The sequence below is a fragment of the Somniosus microcephalus genome, chromosome 5, assembly GCF_052327205.1.
Source record: "Somniosus microcephalus isolate GS21.2 chromosome 5, FLI_Smic_1.0, whole genome shotgun sequence".
Classification (NCBI taxonomy): domain Eukaryota; kingdom Metazoa; phylum Chordata; class Chondrichthyes; order Squaliformes; family Somniosidae; genus Somniosus; species Somniosus microcephalus.
The window spans coordinates 290,390,277-290,412,880 of NC_140991.1; positions in this window are offsets into that span (position 1 = coordinate 290,390,277).

Here is a 22,604-nt window from a genome sequence, read left to right on the forward strand (position 1 = left end):
GGTGCCGGATATCACAAAGTTTCCTGTAACTTAATTCACCACTTACCTTGTTAAAAGCAGGCCTTGCGATTGCTTTTTACAAGTGTAGCTCCTGGAGGCTTACCCTCCCGGAGAAACCTGCAAAAAAACTGGAAGTTCCAGGCGTACGCGCTGCCTCTCCGGCACACATGTTCGACCTGTGAACCCCTTCCTTTAAGGGAACGGAAGTTCCGGTTTCCCACGCATGCGCAGTGCATGCACGAAACCGGCACTTTTGTTGGGCCTATGCGTGAGTACCCAGCGCGTACTCACCCGTGGGGACCTGAATTTCTGGGCCAATATGTCAAAGCAGACGGGGCGTAAAACGGGCTACCGATTCACTATCGCCCGTTTTGCGCTACCAAAGACCGATTTCGGTCTGTGTGTGCAAGTGATGTGGGCTAATGTGCGCTGAGAAAACAATGGTCCCAGTTGTTCTCTCTCGATTACAGGCAGGATTTTCATTACTCATCCACATGACTTCAGATGATAATTAGAATCAGTCACATCCAACATTTTGGTAACAATCTAAAGTACCAAAAGAGTTTATTCACAGGTTGAGTCATTTGCAGAAGCAGGCGCTCACAGTAAACTGATGAAGTCAGTCCAAATGACACAGCAGCTTTGGACCAGCTGACAAAATGGGTTAAATGCACAAACACATCAGTTCCATTCCTTTGGCTGTCTTTGCTTGCAGATTTGGCTAAAAAGTGGACAAATGGGCTCTCTAAATGGAGTGGTACCCCATGGTACAGTTTTTCTTGGAATTACACAGGTGTGCTCACTACAGAACCGTGTCATTTTCGGCTCAGTCAACGCTTCAATTGGCTGGTGCATCAAAGGCGGTGCAATCCTTTATCCACAAAACCCTCTGATATAACCCCCTCATTGAAAAGTTGCTCCACATTCAGAGGCACTTTACTCAAACAATGAGATGCCAACTATGTCACACAAAAGCTGATGCCCACCCACTCTCAGTATTAAACCTATCCTGATTAGATTAGGTCATTTAATCCATAGCCAAATGATATGCATGAGACTGTTTTCAGGACCCAGGGTGATCTGTGAGACTTCTCTCCCTTGCTGAACAATCAAAACAATAAAGCCTTCACAGTACCAGTGTTAGATTGTCCCACAAATGTAATTAACAACATCAGAGAAGAGAAGAAATTCAAAGTCAGTCTATTCACAGAGCTCCGAGTCTTTGATAGCGACAGTCCTGGTTCAGGCAATTTTACATATTCTTAGCCAAACTGCACTCAGTATGACCAGTGCGTGCCAGATATGAAATCGCATAAGAAATATTAAAAAATAAAGGGGCTGGTTTTCCTCTCCCAATCCAAGCACACCTCATGTGGTGCACTGGCCAAATGTGTCAGACTCCAACAGATCTCAAGCAGCCCATATTTCCATGTCCAGGTCATGTACCAGGTGTGTGCGGAGCCTGACACTGAGCACATGCCACTGACAGTGCTTAAAGATGCAGGCCTAGAAATTGAGTTTTGGCGCAGCCAGGGCTTTAGCGCCGGAAGTTAGTGCCGGAGCTAAGTCGCGCTGGTCGGGCCCAAAATTCAATAGTTCTGCGCCCAAACGGCTGCCGGCGCTGCTGAGAGCTGTTTGCGCCTGAAAACTGGCGCAACGCGCTGAATTTCGGCGCTATTCCGGCGCTGCGGCGCCCGCTGCGGTGCGGCAGGTTCGGGAAGTGCAGGCCTCCTCCTTCCCTTAAGGAGGAGCTGCCTGCACCCGGCCGCGGCCCGCGAAAATCTTTTTAAAAATGAGCCCGGCACCTCGGACAAGTGCCGGGCTTGCTTCTGTTCCGGGGGGGGGGGGGGGGAAGTCCGGGGAGGGAGCTGCGGCCAGGCGGCCGGCGGGAAAGCGGCCGGCCGCCGCGGGGCCTTTAATGCGCCGGCGCAAAGTCATGTAAGACTCTGTTGCCAGAGTCTTAGTTGCGGCTGCCACGGGCGAGGCGGCCGCAACTGAATTTCGGCGCTGGGGCCCGTCGGCATGGCAACCGGGACGCTGTGCACACCGATGACGTCATCGGTGCCGGCGCAGCGCTACCGGTCTACCGCGGCGGAAGGGCCCCAGGCAATTTCGGCGCCGGCGCCAATTGCAGCGCTAGGCCCTCTAGCGCCGCAAAATCGGCGCTAAGGGCACTGAATTTCTAGGCCGCAGTGTTTACTTGGCATTAGGCTGAGATGACTGGCACCAGTGGAGGGACAGATGGCCCAGAAATCTTGCTGCAGGAAGTGAAGCTCAGTAGGGACCGAGTATTTCCCCAAGATGACCATAGGATTGTAGGGCAAAGGGCATGGCAGGAGATTGCAGTCAGCATTAATGCTTATAGTGCTGTCCAGCAAACACAGCCTCAGTGCCAAGTTCAATGACCTTACCAGGAACAATAAGGTAGGACCCTGTAACATCCCCTTAAAATTACGCACTGTACTAACTGTTACTATCATGAGCTCTTCTTACCCATACGTTCTTTCACTTTCTCTCCACCTCCCCTTGGAGCCCATAATTCTGCACTGGACAATTCCCAGCATCTCCCTTGCCCTTCAGTAGAAACCTGACATGCACAAACTGCACTTTCCATTACCAGCCCTTGCACGCTACACGTTACTGTCTGCATAGCACCTGTGGACGTGGGATGGAGAAATTCCATGCCACCAATGTCACGTAATCAATATCTGCTTCTGCAGGTAACAGCAGCTCCTGACAGGGGGTAAGAGATCTGCAATCGGAGAGAGTGCAGCAATGTTGCATCATCCATCCCTCCCAAGGACATCAGGGAATGGACTTGGCGGTAGGAGCAGGGGATTGAGAAGGAGGAGGGCTGGCCCCAGCTTGGGGGTTTGTACAACACTTAAACTTCCTTCCATAGCCCACCATATTCAATCAGACAGTCACTGACACATAAGCTAGCTTAGGTCAGGAACTGCCTCGCATTGTTTGGCCAAGGTTGCTTGTCAATGAGTTATGAGGATATGCTCTAAAACTCTTCTTCTTTCTATGTCTGCGGGTATGGCTCAGGGCCTCACACCTGGACTTTTCTAGCACCTCACCTGGCACCCAGTTACTCAATGTCATTCTGGTCAATACCAGCATCAGATCTGTGCACCGCAGGGATTTAGTTTGGGGGCAGGCAACACACTGGGTGAGGCACAGAGCACAAGTGAGCAGAAGCAGGCAGAGGTGGAGGAGCAGGAGACACCTCCATCCACAGCTGGTGAGGATTCTTTTCCCTGCTTCATAAGAACATAAGAAATAGGAGCAGGAGCAGGCCATACGGCCCCTCGAGCCTGCTCTGCCATTTAATGAGATCATGGTTGATCCGATTATAGCCTCAACTCCACTTCCCTGCCCACTCCCCATACCCCTTGACTCTCCTGTTGCTCAAAAATCTGTCTATCTCAGCCTTGAATATATTTAATGACTCAGCCTCCACAGCTCCCTGGGTTAAAGAATTCCAAAGATTCACGACCCTCAGAGAAGAAATTCCTCCTAATCTCTGTCTTAAATGGGCGACCCCTTATTCTGAGACTATGCCCCCTTGTTCTAGATTCCCTGAAGAGGGGAAACATCGTCTCAGCATCTACCCTGTTCAACCCCTTCAGAATCTTACATGTTTCAATAGGATCACCTCTCATTCTTCTAAACTCCAATGAGTAGAGGCCCAACCTGCTCAACTTTTCTTCAGAAGTCAACCCCTTCATCTCAGGAATCAACCTCGTTAACCTTCTCTGAAATGCCTCCAATGCAAATATATCCCTCCTTAAATAAGAGGACCAAAACTGTATGCAGTACTCTAGGTGTGGTCTCACCAGCGCTCTATACAGTTATAGCAAGACTTCCCTACTTTTATATTCTATCCCCCTTGCAATAAAGGCAAACATTCCATTTGCCTTCCTAATTACTTGCTGCACCTGCATGTTAACTTTTTGTGTTTCATGTACGAGGGCAACCAAATCCCTCTGTACCGCCGTATTCTATAGTCTTTCTCCATTCAAATAATATTTTTCTTTTCTCTTCTTCCTACCAAAGTGGATAACTTCACATTTACCCACATTATACTCCATCTGCCAAATTTTTGCACACTCACTATCTATCTATATCCCTTTGCAGACTCTTTAGGCTGGATTTTCATTGAGAAGTCGGGTAGAAGGCGGGACTACAACTTTCGGGGTTGTAGTCCCGCCTCCATCGAGTTCTAGCCAACCCAAGCGATTTAGACTTGATTGACCTTGTTGAGCCCGCCCAGTGGGCTCAGCAGGCCAATTAAGAGACACCCGGCAACAGGTGACATCACAGATTGACAATTTATCTGTCAAGACCTTTTGACAGATGAAATATCAGCGTTTGACAGCTGTTTGAAGCTGTCAAACACTGACAATCTGTACTACAAGTTAATTCCTTCCTCTCAGGATGAATTAGAGATCTCCCCGGAACAGAAAGCTGAATGCTGCAATTTTTGACAGCTCGCAGCCATTCTGCTTTCTGTGCCGGTGAGATGAGGAACTCCCGAGACCTGAAGGAAGGAAGGCTGTAAAGGTAAGTAAAGGTATGTAAAACTTATTTAAACACTTTACACACACCAAACACACTTACCTTTGCACTCATGCACCCATCACTCACCTGAACACCGGACATCTCGAACCCTCCAAGCCCTTCATCCCGACGGTCCGCCTCCTCTAACTTGGCGTGGTTTGGAGCCATCGGGAATCCCACACTTCAACATTAAAAATAGGGATTAGGCTAAAAACTGCCTGTTAACTACCTGTTAACAGGCAGTTAATTGGCACTAATCCCCTTCCCGCCTCGGGGAGGCGGGTCCCAGTGCGGGTCGGGTACCCGCCTCCTTTGAAACTGGCATGGAGGCGGGTTGGGTGCGGGATGGGGTCGGGACCCCTGATTTGGGGATTTTAACCCCCTGCACGCCTCCAATCCCGCCTCCACAGCCCAATGAAAATCCTGCCCTTTATGTCCTCCTCACAACTTGCTTTCCTGCCTATCTTTGTATCGTCTGCAAATTTGGCTACAATACACTCGCTTCCTTCATCCAAGTCATTAATATAGATTGAAAATAGTTGAGGCCCCAGCACTGATCCCTGTGGCACCCCAATAGTTACAGATTGCCATCCTGAAAATGACCCATTTATCCCGACTCTCTGTTTTCTGTTGGTTAGCCAATCCTCTATCCAATCTCATATATTAACCCCAACACCATGAGCTCTTATCTTATGCAGTAACCTTTTATGAAGCACCTTATCGAATGCCTTCTGGAAATCCAAATACACTACATCTACTGGTTCCCCTTTATCCACCCTGCTCATTACCTCCTCAAAGAACTCTAATAGATTTGTCAAACATGATTTCCCATTCATGTTGACTCTGTTTGCTTCTTTCATCTGGCAGCTTGAAAAGCGACATTAAAGCTTGAGGTCCACATTGGTCATCCACTCCATGACCATTGGTAATACGGAGTATATTTTAGCTATTCGACCAGAGAGGGATCTCAGCGAGCAATGTTTCATAAGATGCTCTGTGGTTTGAAGCCTCTCCAGTCATTCTTCGCCTTCCACTTGTGTAGCAGGTGGTTGCAACACTCATGTGAAGTTCTGAAGTGGTTCGCAGTGACCCACATTTTACGTGGCATGGGGAAGCCGGGCAACTGATCCGCGAGCTCCATGATCAAGTCCTGATCCTTGACCCCGCTGGCTTCCCACGTCCTCCACCACTTGTTCTTAGGTGAGAGTTCTAATGTTTTGAGAGTTGTGGCCAATAACCTGAAGGGGTTCCTGGACTTTAGGTGGAATCCCGGGAGCTTCTGGAGATCTTCATTAATTGGCAGACCTGAGTTTGCCGGGGCCTGGTTGTAATCTCTGATTGTTGCTGCTGGGAGGTAGAGTGCCACAAGTGTCAGTCCCACAGGTGTGCAGTCCCACAGGTGTCTGTCCCACAAGATATCCTGATGCACTGAATTAAAAAGCAGATAGCCGCCAATAATCATCCAATTAACAATAAATTTAACTATTTAGATAATTTACTGCGGCCCAGCAAAAACAATTTATCCTCCTTCGATTAAGCTTTGAATATCAAATCAAATCAAATCAAATCAACTTTTATTGTCATTGTTAGTGCACAAGTGCAGTACAACGAAATGTAGGCTTGCGGCTCCCGAGAGTGTACAATTTGGATTAGGACACTTAAACGTTTCAACATACATTTGTACATATATATTAGCATAAATATGACCATAATAAAGTGCATCGGCAGATGTGCAGGCTTTAGTGTTTATTTGTGGAGTTCAGTAGGATGACAGCCCTGGGAAAGAAGCTGTTCCTAACAGTGAAGGCACTGGAGCAGAGAAACTGTGTGCTAATCTGCTTAGAGTCATAGAGTCATAGAGTTTTACAGCACAGAAAGAGGCCCTTCGGCCCATCGTGTCTGCGCCGCCCATCCATCCCTGTCCAGTCTAATCCCATTTTCCAGCATTTGGTCCATAGCCTTGTATGCAATGGCATTTCAAGTGCTCATCCAAATGCTTCTTGAATGTTGTGAGGGTTCCTGCCTCTACCACCCTTTCAGGCATTGAGTTCCACATTCCAACCACCCTCTGGGTGAAAAAGTTCCTCCTCAAATCCCCTCTAAATCTCCTGCCCCTTACCCTGAATCTATGCCCCCTTGTTATTGACCCCCCTACTAAGGGGAAAAGTTCCTCTTTGTCTACCCTATCTATGCCCCTCATCATTTTGTACACCTCAATCAGGTCCCCCCTCAGCCTTCTTTGCTCCAAGGAAAACAACCCCAGCCTGTCCAGCCTCTCTTCATAGCTGAGGCGCTCCATCCCAGGTAACATCCTGGTGAATCTTCTCTGCACCCTCTCCAAAGCAATCACATCCTTCCTATAGTGAGGCGACCAGAACTGCACACAGTACTCCAGCTGTGGCCTCACCAGCGTTTTGTACAGTTCCATCATAACCTCCCTGCTCTTATATTCTATGCCTCGGCTAATGAAGGCAAGTATCCCATATGCCTTTTTAACCACCTTATCTACCTGTTCCGCTGCCTTCAGGGATCTATGTACATGTACACCAAGGTCCCTCTGACCCTCTGTACTTCCTAGGGTCCTACCACTCATTGTGTATTCCCTTGCCTTATTTGTCCGTCCAAAATGCATCACCTCGCACTTTTCATGGTTAAATTCCATTTGCCACTTTTCCGCCCATCTGACCAACCCGTTTATATCGTCCTGTAGCCTGAGGCTTTCCTCCTCACAATTTACCACCCCACCAATTTTCGTGTCATCTGCGAACTTACTGATCATACCTTTTACATTCTCATCCAAATCATTTATGTAGATCACAAACAACAAGGGACCCAGCACCGATCCCTGAGGTACCCCACTGGACACAGGCTTCCAGTCACAAAAGCAACCTTCGACCATCACCCTCTGCCTCCTGCCACTCAGCCAGTTTAGGATCCAACGCGCCAAGGCACCCTGGATCCCATGGGCTCTTACCTTCTTGACCAGTCTCCTATGCGGGACTTTGTCAAAAGCTTTACTGAAGTCCATGTAAACCACCTCCACAGCATTTCCCTCATCCACCCCCCTAGTCACCCCCTCGAAAAATTCAATCAGATTTGTCAGACATGATTTACCCTTGACAAAGCCATGCTGACTATCCCCGATTAATCCTTGCCTCTCCAAGTGGAGACTAATTTTGTCCCTCAGAATTTTTCCAATAATTTCCCTACCACAGATGTTAGGCTCACTGGCCTGTAATTCCCTGGTTTATCCCTGCTACCCTTCTTGAATAATGGTACTACGTTAGCTGTTCTCCAGTCCTCTGGTACATCCCCTGTGGCCAGAGAGGTTCTGAAAATTTGTGTCAGAGCCCCTGCAATCTCCTCCTTTGCCTCCCACAGCAGCCTGGGATACATCTCGTCTGGGCCTGGGGATTTATCCACTTTTTGGCCTGCTAAAACCGCTAGCACCTCCTCCCTCTCGATGCTAATATGTTCAAGTATGTCACAGCCCCCTTGCCCGATTTCTATGTCTGCATCGTCTTTCTCCATAGTGAACACAGATGCAAAAAATTCATTTAAAACCCCGCCTACATCATCTGGCTCTACACACAGATTGCCACTTTGGTCCCTAATGGGCCCTACCCTTTCCCTGGTTATCCTCTTGCCCTTAATATACTTATAAAACATCTTAGGATTTTCCTTTATTTTGCTCGCCAGTGTTATTTCATGGCCCCTCCTCGCCCTCCTAATTTCTTTTTTAAGTATGCCCCTGCATTTTTTATACTCCTCTAGGGCTTCTTCCGTCTTTAGTCTTTTCTAACTGCCAAAAGCCCCCCTTTTATTTCTAATGCTTAGATGAAAGTGACTATTGCAAATTTCAAGTCTTCATCAGATTTTAAGTATTGTCACCAATTTTGCTTGTTAACTGGGATTTGCTTCAGTTAGTGATGTTTCTGAAGCGTAGAAACTCAATCTAACCTGGGAAAACAATCAAGAAACCACAGGATACATCAGAGGAACTATCATAGTCAACGTAAGAACTGTTGGGTTATTCAGACGATAATAGATTGGCAGTGAGATAGGAGTTCTTTTTGCCTTCCAATATGTTTGGAAGGGCTGCTGTTCCCAAATGATCCAGCACAGAATGTTGAAGAGCGATCAAATATCAACAAATACCACAAGGGTTCAGCCAGGGGAGTGTCCAGAACCCTCTGGGATCTCACCAGATGAAGTGAAGACTCAGGCTGGCAGTGAAATTAAACACAGTCCCCAGAGTAATACTGTTTTACTGTTTTCATAGAATCATACAGCATAGAAGGAGACCATTCGGCCCATCGTGCCTGTGCCGAATCTTTGAAAGAGCTATCCAATTAGACCCACTCCACAGCTCCTTTCCCCATAACTGCAATTTTTTCCTAGTCAAGTATATATTCAATTCCTTATGAAAGTTACTATTGAATCTGCTTCCACCACCCTTTCAGGCAGAGCATTCTAGCTCATAACAACTCACTGCGTAAAAAAAATTCTCATCCTTCCTCTGGTTCTCACCTTAAATCTGTGTCCTCTGGTTACCAACACTCCTGCCAGTGGAAATGGTTTCTCCTTATTTACTCGATTAAAACCCTTCATAATTTTGAACACCTCTATTAAATCTCCCCTCAACCTTCTCTGCTCTAAGGAGAACAACCCCAGTTTCTCTAGTCTCTCCACGTAACTAAAATATTTAATTAGTGGAACCATTCTAGTAAATCTCCTCTGCACCCTCTCTAAGGCCTTGACATCCTTCCTAAAGTGATGCCCAGAATTGGACACAATACTCCAGCTAAGACCTAACCAGTGTTTTATAAAGATGCAGCATAACTTCCTTGCTTTTGTACTCTATGGGCTCGAATTTCCAAGCCCCGTGGAGGCGGGTTTGGAGGCGGGAGTGGGGGGAAAATTGCAGAATCGGGGGGCACGAAACCTTCCCGCCCCCAAACCCACCTCCATGCCTGTTTCCCAGGAGGCGGGTACCCGACCTGTGCTGGGAGACGCCTCCCCGAGGCGGGAAGGGGATTAGTGCCAATTAACTGCCTGTTAACAGGTAGTTAACAGGCAGTTTTTGGCCTAATCCCTATTTTTAGCCCTCTAGTGTGGGCTGCCCGATGGCTCCAAACCACGCCAAGTTAGCGAGGCAGACCGTCGGGCTGAAGGGCTTGGAAGGTTCAAGATGTCCAGTGTTCAGGTGAGTGATGGGTGCATGAGTGCAGGGGTAAGTGTGTTTGGTGTGTGTAAAGTTTCTAAATAAGTTTTACTTACCTTTACTTACTAATGCAGGCTTCCTTCCTTCAGGTCTCGGGAGTCCCTCATCTCACCGTCACAGAAAGCAGAATGGCCGCGAGCTGTCAAAATTTGCAGCTTTCTGCTTTCTGTTCTGGAGAGATTTCTAACTGAGTCTGTGGAGAAGGACTCAAGTTAGAAGTCAGATTGTCAGTGTTTGACAGCTTCACAGAGCTGTCAAACGCTGATATTTCATCTGTCAAAAGCTCTTGACAGATGAAATGTCAATCTCTGACATCACCTGTAACCGGGTGTTTCTTAATTGGCCTGCTGAGCGGGCTCAACAATGTCAATCAAGGGAAAATCATGTGGGTTGGCCACAAATCGATGGAGGCGGGACTACAACCCAAAAAGTGGGAGTCCCGCCTCCATCACGTCCCCATTGACAAAATCCAGCCCTATGCCTCTGTTTATAAAGCCAAGGATCCCGTATGCTTTTTAACAGCCTTCTCAACTTGTCCTGCCACCTTCAAAGTCTTGTGTGCGTACACTCCCAATATATTTTAAACCAATATAGGACAGTGGCAGACTGGAAAAACAATGCAGTCTGTTTGGTCGGCCCTGAAAGTTACTGCTGTTCATTCAATATTATTTTTTGCTCAAAAAAATTTAAATTATCCAATGCAGAAAAGACTCAGAATCTGTGGAGAGAATGAATGGCCTGGATATTAAAACAGGCAGGTTATGTAGGCGGGGGGCGGGGTCCGACGGCTGGAATTTCAGACAGACCCGGGTTTCCTCGGAGTTTTAACTCCACAGCGTGCGTCTTTTGGCTCTGGCCATTCCCCGCCCGGAATTCAGCCTGATTGACAAGCTTGGCTTCCAGTTGGGCGGGGAGCACTCCGAGGCAGACCACAGGACCAGACAGGTCCGATCCCGTTCCCCAGGCGGGTCCCATCCCCGACTCCAGGGTTCTTTGTATGGGGAGGAGGTCTGAGGGGAGTGGGGGAGCTTGTGGGGGAGAGGGGAAGTGCTCCTGCTCCTCCTGGCCCACCAGCAGTGCTTTGAAGGCACTTACTTTCTCCCCAAAGCTGCCCTCGCCTCACTTCAGCTGCTGGGTTTCCCGAGGTGTGGGAAACCCGGCCGCCCACTGTAAAACCTACAAAGCAGGTTAAATCAGAGGCTTCCAGCCTGATTAAAATATTTAAATTGCCAACCTGCCTCCTGGGAGCGGGTTGGTTGCCCACTCCTTGTCCCGCCTCCATAAACCCCAGAAGTGGGCGCGTTGGCAGTGGGTTGGGGGGTTGGGATTCAGATTTTCAAAATTTTCACCCCCAACCCGCTCTCAACCCATCTGTTTTTTGTGTGCTCAAATTCACACCTCGGTGTCAGATGTGGTCCTGAAGTATTAACTCATCCGTTCTCTCCACAGGTGCTGGTGGACCTGCTGAGTGTTTCCAGCGCTGTTTTCATTTCAGATTTCCATCATCCAAAACAGCACAGTAAAAGAAAGAAAGACTTACATTTATTTAACAACTTTCACGACCACCGGACGTCTCAAAGCGCTTTACAGCCAATGAAGTACTTTTTGAAGTGGAGTCACTGTTGTAATGTGGGAAACGCGGCAGCCAATTTGCGCACAGCAAGGTCCCACAAACAGCAATGTGATAATGACCGGATCATCTAAAAGCACCATAATGCACTAAAACTACAATAAAAATGCACGTGATCGCAACCTGATCATGTATCTATGTAAAACCCAAGACACAGATGTCCAGGATATGGGTGCAGGTATTACTTTGACAGTACAGTTATCCCCGGTGTCCTGGCCATTAATTATCCCTCAACCAACATAACAAAAACAGATGATCCAGTCATTATCACATTGCTGTTTGTGGGACCTTGCTGTGCGCAAATTGGCTGCCGCGTTTCCCACATTACAACAGTGACTCCACTTCAAAAAGTACTTCATTGGCTGTAAAGCGCTTTGAGATGTCCGGTGGTCGTGAAAGGTGCTAAATAAATGCAAGTCTTTCTTTCTTTTACTGTTGCAGATTGTGAAGACATTCACAATCGCACTACATTCTGTAACAGCGAAAAATGCTGGAAACACTCAGCAGGTCGGGCAGCATCAGTGGAGAGAGAAAAACAGAGTTAACGTTTCAGGTCAATAACCCTCCGTCGCACTACATTCTGTGTCTGACACCAAACAATAAATGGCCACAGAACTCCTTTCTCATAGAGTACTGAAGCCTATGCATTCTGGGCTAGGCTCTGTGCAGTGCACATCAAGCCCAATAAATGTCTGACTGACTTCCAGCTACCCTTCTAATTTGAATTGAGGACAATATCCCTGCCTTTAACATAGTAAAGCGTCCCAAGGCGCTTCACAGGAGTATTAAAATACACAAAAAACAGACACAAAAAACCCCCCAAACCCCTGTTAGAGATCTGGAGGGAAGTTAGAGCCACAGACACGATCGTGATGAAAGGGTGGCACCACGTACAGCTGTCGGTGTCAAACATCAGAAGATGTTCATGCCATGGCATTGGCAATGAAAGCTATGAACATCTGGCCAGTTGTAAGCACTGGCCAACCACGAAGCAGGAAAAAGTAGCTTGGTTCTGTTGCTACTAAGAGTGTGGGAATGAGTGAAATTGTTAACAATTCATATTATCTCACTAAAACCACTCAGAAAAAACAGGAACTTCTATAGCGATTTCTGAGAGAGGATGGATGTGCCAATGTTTTGCGTAGATAATCCAAAGCATATTCATGACATTGATGAGAGATGACATCTGAGACTCCATTTAGTGATAAAATGACATGTGGGTCTGGCTTTGAGCTGAAGTAAGTGGTAGAAGCCTCATTTTACACGTACACTTTGATGTTAGGAAATGTTCAGCCATGTCAAGATAATGCACAATTTATTTTAGGCGTCAATCTGCACCAGGAAGGAAGCACTTTAAAAAAAACACTTTTCTGCAACTGTTCAATTCAAAAACAAACTCGACCAGTTTTAGGGAAATGGTGGGGATTCGTTCCCTCGGAGCCCCTCCCCACTTCCCCGCTGTAACCTCGACACAAGTTCGGCACAAACGGCGTTTACGCACAAAAACGAATTTCCACCACGGCGGAGAAGGCCGCAGGAGATATCTGGAGTGCGACTTACACGAGTGCATGGCATCCCCCAACACAATGTATTCATACAGCCATTCCTCCTGGTAAATATAATTAAACAGGGCACGGTAACCTCGTGCTTCTGGTACTGGACCAGCAACCCAGAGGTCCCACCGTGGCAAGAGGAAGTATTTTGCATTGAGAATAATTTGCCATCCAGCCTCATCTTCCTATAGTTGCCTCTGAGTCAGAAAGTTGTGGGTTCGAGTCCCACTCCAGGGACTTGTGCACATAAAGCTAGGCTGACACTCCAGTGCAGTGCTGAGGGAGTGCTGCACTGTCAGAGGTGCCGTCTTTCAGATGAGACGTTAAACCGAGGCCCCGTCTGCTCTCTCAGGTGGACGTAAAAGATCCCATGGCACTATTTCGAAGAAGAGCAGGGGAGTTATCCCCGGTGTCCTGGCCAATATTTATCCCTCAATCAACATCACAAAAACTGGTCATTATCACATTGCCGTTTGTGGGAGTTTGCTGTGTGCAAGTTGGCTGCTGCGTATCCCACATTTTGAGATGTCCGGTGGTCGTGAAAGGTGCTATATAGATGCAAGTCTTTTTTTCATTCTTTCTTTAGTCTTGGTGACTCATGTAAAGGAGATAGAGCTTTGCTGATGGTTTAGTGAGTAATTGCACTCAGTTTATAACTAAGCTATACACACCAGGACAGGCTCCGGGTTCAATCACCAGTTACATGCCGAGTACCCGGGTGTTACGAATAAAGAGAAAAGAGTGGTTTTGGGCGTAGAACTTACAGCTGCTCAGATCTTTAGGCTAGGATGGAGAGAGGGGTGGAAGGGCTAATAAAATTTTAAAAATCAGCCAGGTTTAATGCTTCTGATTGCTATCCAATGACCCGTTCTGGAAGTTGTGCTTGCATGGATTTTAGGTGAGGTCAGACTCAGGCCGGGCTGTGATGCCCGCTGCAGTTGGATAGTCTGCTGGCACTCATCATGAAGGGTCACATGTGGAGAATGGTTCCTTGAACAGAGGATGGACAGTCACTCTGGAACCATATCCCAGCATGGATCAATGCCTTCAGGACAGGAGGAGATGGAAACAAGGAAAGAATGATATTGAGATAGATGATGTTCACTTCTGCCAAACTGCACCAGTGTGCACAAATTCACAGATGCATTATTCTTTATGTACTATAATTCCTCATTGCCTTCTGCTGTCTTTCCAAAGGAGAATGTGCTGTGTGCTGTAGTTTGATCTACAATATATTCTCTACTGGATCAGCACATAGCAGTTCTTGCATCAGTACATTTTGAAATATGTTTGATTAGGTACCTCAGTGCACAATAGGCCTCTTCACAAAACCTTTGTTTACAAGCGGCACTTAGTGTTTACTTCGTCTGACATGTAGAGTGACAGTGCACAGTGTGAATGATTGCTCGGTTTTCTCAAGTTGTTTTGCCAGTTTCCCAAGAGCCAATCGACACTGGTGGTCTTAAAACGCTCATACTGTGGAAAGGCAGCTTCCCCGAGGATTTACTGATGGTATGTAATAGTTCTGTTAATTTGCCTGACACAGTTTGTTTTTTGTATTAGTGCTGAATTGAATGTGAAAATGCCTGTGTGAGCAGCCACCAACTCACGTTGTGCTCTGCTATGCAGGTCCCTTTCCTAATTTGCTTCTGAGGGAGGTGAAAAACTTTAGTGAATAATTTTAGTCATGATGCTCCGGCCATCCAGGCTTGATGGACCAGCTGGTCTTTTCCTGCCCATCAATTTCGTATGTCGTGACTCGTGGAGCCACCTCCAGGAAGGAAAGGGCAAAATTCCTCCCAGACCCAGAAACAATATCACAAAAAAATTGAGAATAGTAAGTGATGTTATCCAGCCCCATTGTATCAGATAGCATTCCTACAATCACAATGGGAGTTGAGACGCAGCCCAACACAAAGGCTGCGCTTTTGCCGGCGCTCAGAGGGCGGGTTCGGAGGTGGGTCAGCTGTTAAATTCAAAATGATTGACGATGGGTTGTCAACCCGCCGTAATCCCGCCTCCGTCTGAGTTTCAGGATTGTCGGGTCTGTGATCTCACAACAGAACCGACACCAAGTGGCGGGTAAGGGATTTAAGACACTTAACTCCTTGTTAAGTGCTTGTTAACTGCTATTTTGACAGCCTTTTTCTATTTTCCAACATTTTATTCAGGTTTTAAGGCATCCGGAGATCACGCCAGGTTCGAGTGTCAGGAGGACCAACGAGCTGGATCCTTCACAGCTGCAACTGCTGTATAAAAGTTGAACTCTCACATCTGATCACTTTCAAATGTCAGAGGTGTCTGAATTTAGGATTTGGATGACACATTTAATCTGTCTGGAGGCTGTAAGTGTGTGGTGTTAACTCTATATGCACTGTCACCTCCTTGGAGCAATCTCTCTCCCCATTGACAGATCGCTTCTGTCATCTCAACTTCAGCTGCCATCTATTCCAGCAACATCGGCGCCCCTGAAAAAATCTCACCTTGGTCCTCTGAATCCCTCCACGATCAGCCCCAACACCAACATCACCAGGCATACCAACATCACCAACAACAACACCTACCTTCTGCGCAATCAACTGATGCTGCACAGGACACAGGGCATCAGCACCCGACCACATTGCTGCCCAGGAGGCCAGGGATGGCCTCACCATGGCCCGATTTACTTCACTTGACCCTGTACACCCTGGCTGCCACATGATGCGCCAGTTTGGCACCATCCCACACCAACACCATAAAGCATTCCTAAAATGCCCAAGCCATTCCTTTCACATTCATTGCTATTGCAGGGGGTACTGTTATGTCTCACCATTCACTGCAACTCACTAAGCCACTTTCAAAGGTGCACACAAATCTGTCCAATTAAGGTTTCAACGTTTGACACCACATTAACAGAAACTTTACATGAACATTGCAAAAAACAGTCAAGTGCCTACCCTTGTGTGTTGTTAGTTGGTATGATTTCACTAGGATGAGGGTGAATGTGAGGGGTGGCTAGTGAGATGGGGAAGTGATAATGTAGATAGAAAGGGATGGGTGGAGGTGCAAGGTGAGTTGGTGTGAGTAAGGATGTGCAGGAGTAGGGTAGGGAAGGCAGAGTGATGGGGATGTGATGAGTGGCACTGCAGGATGAGGTTGACTGTGGCTTGGCAGTAGCATTTCGTGATTTACTGAGATCATTGAAAGGTTTGCGCCACTGCAGCCTGGTCCTCCTGACCACGTCCCTGCTTGTGTCCTCCTGTACAATGTGCAACTAGGCTGTGTTGGTGTCCTGGGGAGGTCTCTTCCGCCCATTAGAAGAAGAGAAACTCCCTGCATGCTGCGACTCCCTCCATAAGTATATGGAGGGTGTTATGCGTGAGTCTGGGTGCAGCTGTGCACCTCTGTGCCGTGTTCGTCAGTGTTTGCAGCACCTCAATGCTACAGAACACTGACAGCACAAATGTCAAAAGTAAGGTGGCCATGGTCCCTTTAAGGAAACCGGCTGATGACGCGTCACCAAACGACGTAATCAGACCCGCTTCCTGTTAATTGGCTGGGAACCTCACAGGGCGGGCTTAACAAGGCCAATCTATGGAAAATCATTTTCAGAGAGCAGCTGCAGGCAGGAACCGCCAACCAGCTCTCCCGCCGCCATGCCGCCTCCGCAGGGAAAGTCCTGCCCAAAGTATTTGATATGCTTCACACCTTGCTACAACCCAATATTCATCCAGCTCCTTTTTAAAAGAAATTAACCAAATTATAATTAGTTAGCTCCGATAGGTGACTATTTCACACTTCTGCTCTGTGCAAAATATTTGACTCCGAGTTTGCCAATTTTGTGGCTTGTTCTAGACTCTTGCAAACACAGTTCAGGTTAAATAGCCTGTATTCATCTACACCATCTAATCATCTTCATCATCTAATCATCTACATCATCTTATCATCTACATTATCTAATCATCTGCATCATCTAATCAACTGCAGCATCTAATCATCTAATTATCTGATTATCTCGGCCTCTCAGCGTACTGAAGCTTGTGACTCTTTTAATTTTATCTTCACCGATGTAGATCACGAGCTAGATCCAGATGATGACGGCCATCCTAGCTCACCCATCCCCAAGGAACATTCCTCCTCCCATCGCAGCATCCTGAATGGTTCCTGGGATTCACCTCAACCCCCATTTGAAGTTCTGGCCATTCTACGTGGATAGAGCTCAATGCTGCTATCCTCTCCTTGTAACTTAGGATTGTGAGCCCTGGAATCACACTTTCTGCTCTCCTCTGAACATTCTTCAAAGCACCAGTGTGATAGCTTATCAATCACTGGCATCAGATTTATATGTCACGTGACCGATGGTGCCGTGCATGCATTGATGCAACATGCCTTGCCCTCACACTTAAATGGGGAAAATGCACAAAAATCCTATGACAGAGAATTCTGCCCTCTGGATCATAAATGATTGAAATAAAGAGTGGAGTCCAATGTAGGGTATAACTTAGACAGGTTTGATTGCATTTTATAGAGTGCCAGTATTGCACACTACAGGCACGAATGACAGCTGCTCAAGTCTCCTTAATACTGGCGCAGTAATCCTATTGCAGCCCTCAGAGTTAATGGGGTTGATGTTTGTTTTGAGCGCTGTTGGAGTGGGGAGGGGGAGGTGCACAATGGCCACTAGGTGGAATCCGTGGGGAGGCCAATCCATTTTGCCTCATTATACTGAGGCGCTGAGTCTGCCGGTATGAAACACAATCCCCAGTAGGCAGTTCACAGATCGGAAGGCAGGGGATCGGACCATGCAGCCGAATGTGAAGGGCCTAATGGGGAGGGGTATAATCACTGGGAATGGCAACAAGCAGCACCTCAGAGCAACAGGTAACATGTGTGATGAACCTACAGCCTCAAATACATTATGTGTGGAAGCCTTTAAGGCTCGAACCCTACAAGCGACTATCATAACAAATGGGATCTTCCTGGACTGGGGCATCTCCTGGCATGCCCTGTTAGTTAGACTTTTTCCAACACCCTTCAGCACAATAATGTTTTATACCCTAACTTGCTAGAAGTGCGAGCTGATAATGGCGAGGCGAGGGCACCAGGGCATCTGGGACCTTGGTGAATGATGGGACGAACAGTGTATCTCTTTAATCACGGGCAGGATCTTCCTGGATTGGGGCATCTCGCAGCATGCCCTGTTAGTTAGACTTTTTCCAACACATTTATCCAGCAGTTATTTCAATATATCTCAACATGTACTCTGACTTTTTCCAAACACGATAAAGTAATCAGACATTATTAGCGTCAAGATTTCAGAGACAAAAGAGGAAAGCAGCTGAACACACAGGAAGTGTAAGACCCCAGCAGTGCCCGGGTTTAGTGTCACGGACACTCAGTTCCCCTGACAATGGTGTTGGTGAAGTGCAATTGTGAGTATGAACATTGTGCTGTATTAACTTAAAACAAATGGACGCCCATTTTATCAGCCCCATGCTTCTCTTTTCAATTATTCTTGACTGCAATTATATCTTCTTTGGGCACACACCATCCCCTCAAAAAAAACACTGCTAGGTATTATAAGCTTTCACTGGACTGGAACAGTCAACACTCTGAATTTAATAGCTTCTTTTCTACGAAGAAACTGATGCACAATGTAATTCTAAAACATCGGCAGACTTTATTAAAAAAACACACAAAGCCAATTGCATGAGTGCATATCTAGACCAAAGAATTGATCGAATTATCAGATTTTGTCTAGTTTCACATGGAACTACTTAAATTTCATGCAGTTTTCTTTTATCTAGCAAGATTACATATGTGCCTCTGTTATAAAATCATCAGAACAAAGTGGCAGTCGAGAGTGCACAGGTAGGGACGGTGATGTGAATTTGTTGGATGCTCAACCCAGGAACATCCACTGGGGAAGCCTGATCGTCACCTGGGAGACTGCATTATTAACCATTGAAACCATCAGTTGGAGAAACAGAGAGCGAGAATCCATTACAGTAACAGTTTGAGCAGGAATCAAACTAGAAAATTCATATAAAAAAAACACAATACCGGCTTAGTTTCCTTCTGGTAGCATTGAGTATCAGTGAATGAGGGAGAGTAGGGAATGCTTTAGGGCCTATAATGTCGGCTCCATATCTTGGCAGATTTTAAGGGTTTTGAGTGGGCAGTAGCAGGGGGGATTAAAACTGGAAACCAAACTATATTTGATTCAATTACCCCAAACAAGAACCAAAATACAAACTCTATTACAGGTTGAATGTCTCCAAAGAAAGGAAATCACAGTGATCAGTGAGTAACCTGAACACTTACCACTTCTAAAATGAGGTTTGGGTGGCGAGGAGGAGTGGAGAAATGTTTGTGAATGCTAATTAGTGAGCATTCGGTTCTCATAGTGTTTAATACTAAACCCACTGATAATTTAACATGGTCATACTGCCTACTGATTGCATAAACATTCATTCAATGGGGGAGGAGGGATTATATCTGACCATATTTAACCTAACTTACTAATTAACTGGGTTTATATTCCCTTGGTTATAGAAGAATAAGGACGGATTTAATTGAGTTGTCTAAGATGATTAAAGGATACGACAGGGTAGATAGAGAGATACAAAAGCAAAATACTGCGTTTCGGAAGCGTCCCTGGGATCACGTGGGCCAGGTCCTCCAATGAGGAAGGAGGATTCATTTCCAAACGGCATCCCCTAGAAACCCTACTGGAATCCGCAAATAATTAAACAATTTAGACAACTGTAATAAATATAAATGTTCTGATTTTCAAATTAAATTAAATTACAGGAAATACAATAAAAATGTAATTTTTTGAAAAATAATTTTAAACACTGTAATCCAGGCCAATATTTGCATAAACTAATTTTAAGTGTTTGTGCATTATTTTTAACTTTTAAATGTTTAAGATTCATAATAACACTTACACTGGTGAAAGCAGGCCCTACCCCTGCTTTGACCAGCTGTAAGAGTTTTGTGGGCAATTGCCCGGCTGTTGGGCAAATAGCCCAACTCTGCACCAGCGAATGTGATTTTCCAATCGGTTCGTATGATGTCAAGGCATACCTTGACAGATCGCAAGTTCCGGGTGTGGTGTATGTAACCTGTTCCACCTTAAGAGAACTACCTTAAGAGATGTACTACTTTCTCTTGGCTGCTGTATACTGTAATACCGGTGGTGACCACACCGGTATATAAGTGTTGTGTAGGGATTTGCTGGGCAGTTCAGCCCTGCCCTCCGAATAGTAAAGACCTGTTAAAAGTTATTCTTGTTGTCTGTGTCCAGTGATTGATCATAAGCATAACTGGGACACACAGACTCAACAGTGGCGACGAGTCCGATCTTACCCTGCGGCAGTTTTACATCCAAGGCAGCTTCGTCCTCAGAACGGGCGTCGAGAAGAGGCATCCGCCCTCATCATCCTGCTGAGCACCATCGCACAGGAGGCATCGAGAACCCGGGTTAAAAAGAAAAATTCTGACCACGAAGCCCTCCATCAGCGACAGGCAGTGATCATCCCTTCTACCACGGTGGTGGGTAAGCCGATCAGCGACACGAGCAGAAAGTCGGCCGCGTTGGCTGTGGAGTAGGGGAGGGAAAAACGGAGGATTAAGGGCGGAGAACTCGACCACGGCCGGTAAAAAGGGCTGGGCTGCAATCGAGGCCGAGAGGTGCAGCGACTGGGGCAGCTTAAGGCACGAGAGCCGCGGAGAACTCAAACGCAGCCGGTGTAAAGGACCGGGCTGCAAGCGGGGCTGCGAGGCAAAGCAGCGTCGGGGAATTGAGAACCGCTGGGGAGGCGAGAACGGCAGCAGCATGGCAATCGCCATTGCAGCCAGCGGGGGAAGAAGGCAAACGCGGGAATCCGCCATTGTAGTCGGCGGGGGAAGAAGACGAGCGCGGGAAAGACCGCCAAGCGCGGGAAGCTGCCATTTTAGTAGGCGGGGGAAGAAGACAAGCGCGGGAAGCCGCCATTTTGAGAAAAAGAAAAATTTAAAAACTTGCAAGAATGCCTAAACATGGGAACATTAATACCTTTGATAGCGATATCGAAGATTGGACCACGTATGTAGAACGCATGGAAGTTTATTGTAAAGCAAATAAGGTACCAGATGATGAGAAAGCACTAACCTTATTAAGCTCAATGGGTGCGAAGACATACGGGCTATTGAAGCACCTTCTATCACCAGATAAACCAGCGGATCAGACTTTCGCGAAAATTGTTACTGTCCTGAAAAATCATTTAAACCCCACGCCGCTGATGATAGCAGAACGATTTAAATTTTACAGAAGAACGCAGCTGAAAGACGAAAGCAACGCTGAATTTTTAATTGAACTGCGTAAGCTATCAAAGTACTGTCAGTTTGGAACAGGACTAGCAGATGCGCTGAGAGATAAATTTGTGTGTGGATTGTTAAAAGAAGGAACACAAAAGCGACTGCTTGAGGAGAATAATCTTACGCTTGATAAAGCTGTCACTATTGCAGCATCGCACGAAGCCGCAGCGAGAGGCACGGCGGAAATGCAGCTACGGTCACCAGAACTCAGCACCAATCAAATGGTCTTGGGTACAGTAAAATGTTATCGTTGTGGAAAGACAACGCATGATCAGAACCAGTGCTGGTTCAAAAATCAGGAATGCAGAAAATGTGGCAGGCTTGGTCACATAGCTAAAGTATGCCGGTCAGGAAAGAAGACCAGCAACAAAAAGTCACCGCAGGAAAAGTACAGAAAGGTACACAAGGTGACAGAGAACAGTTCGAACGAACAGAAGTCAGGTTCAGACTCCAGCAGTAATGAGCTGGGTAGTCTAAGAGTACACAATGTTGGTAAGGAAGCAGACCTCCAAACAATTTGGGTCACACTTCAGATAGCAGGAGTCCAAGTGAAGATGGAATTGGACACTGGATCAGCATTGACGGTCATGAATAAGCAAGATTACAAAAGGTTATTCCCACATATTCCCCTACGGGATACGGAGATTGTATTGAAAACATACACGGGGCAAAGAGTATACCCCATCGGGAAGATAGAGGTAAAGGTGGTCCACAAGGGCAAAGAAAGCCGAGGAATGGACTTATATGTGCTACCTGAGGGAGGTCCACCACTACTGGGACGGGAGTGGATTAGGAAAATAAATATGGACTGGCATTCCTTAAAAGCACTAATGGTAGATTCCGGTAAAAAAGATGTCAAACCTAAACGATTGTCCAGAATATTGGACGATGCTAAAGAGGTGTTCCAACAGGGACTGGGAACACTGAGAGGAATTACGGCAAACATCAAGGTTGAAGAACATGCAAACCCGAAATCTTTCAAAGCCAGACCGGTACCTTATGCGATACGACCTGCTGTGGAAGCTGAGCTGGAAGGGCTAGAACGTTCAGGAGTACTGTCTAAGGTAGACTGGAGTGAGTGGGCCACGCCCATTGTTCCCGTCATGAAGCGTTCATCGAGCAACAAGCCGGGGGAACCAGGGAAGGTTCGCATCTGTGGAGATTTCAAGATTACTGTTAATCCGGTGCTTCACACGGTGCAGTATCCGCTTCCGCGGATTGAGGATATCTTCGCTTCATTGTCTGGCGGGAAACACTTCACCAAGATAGACATGGTGCAGGCGTACTTACA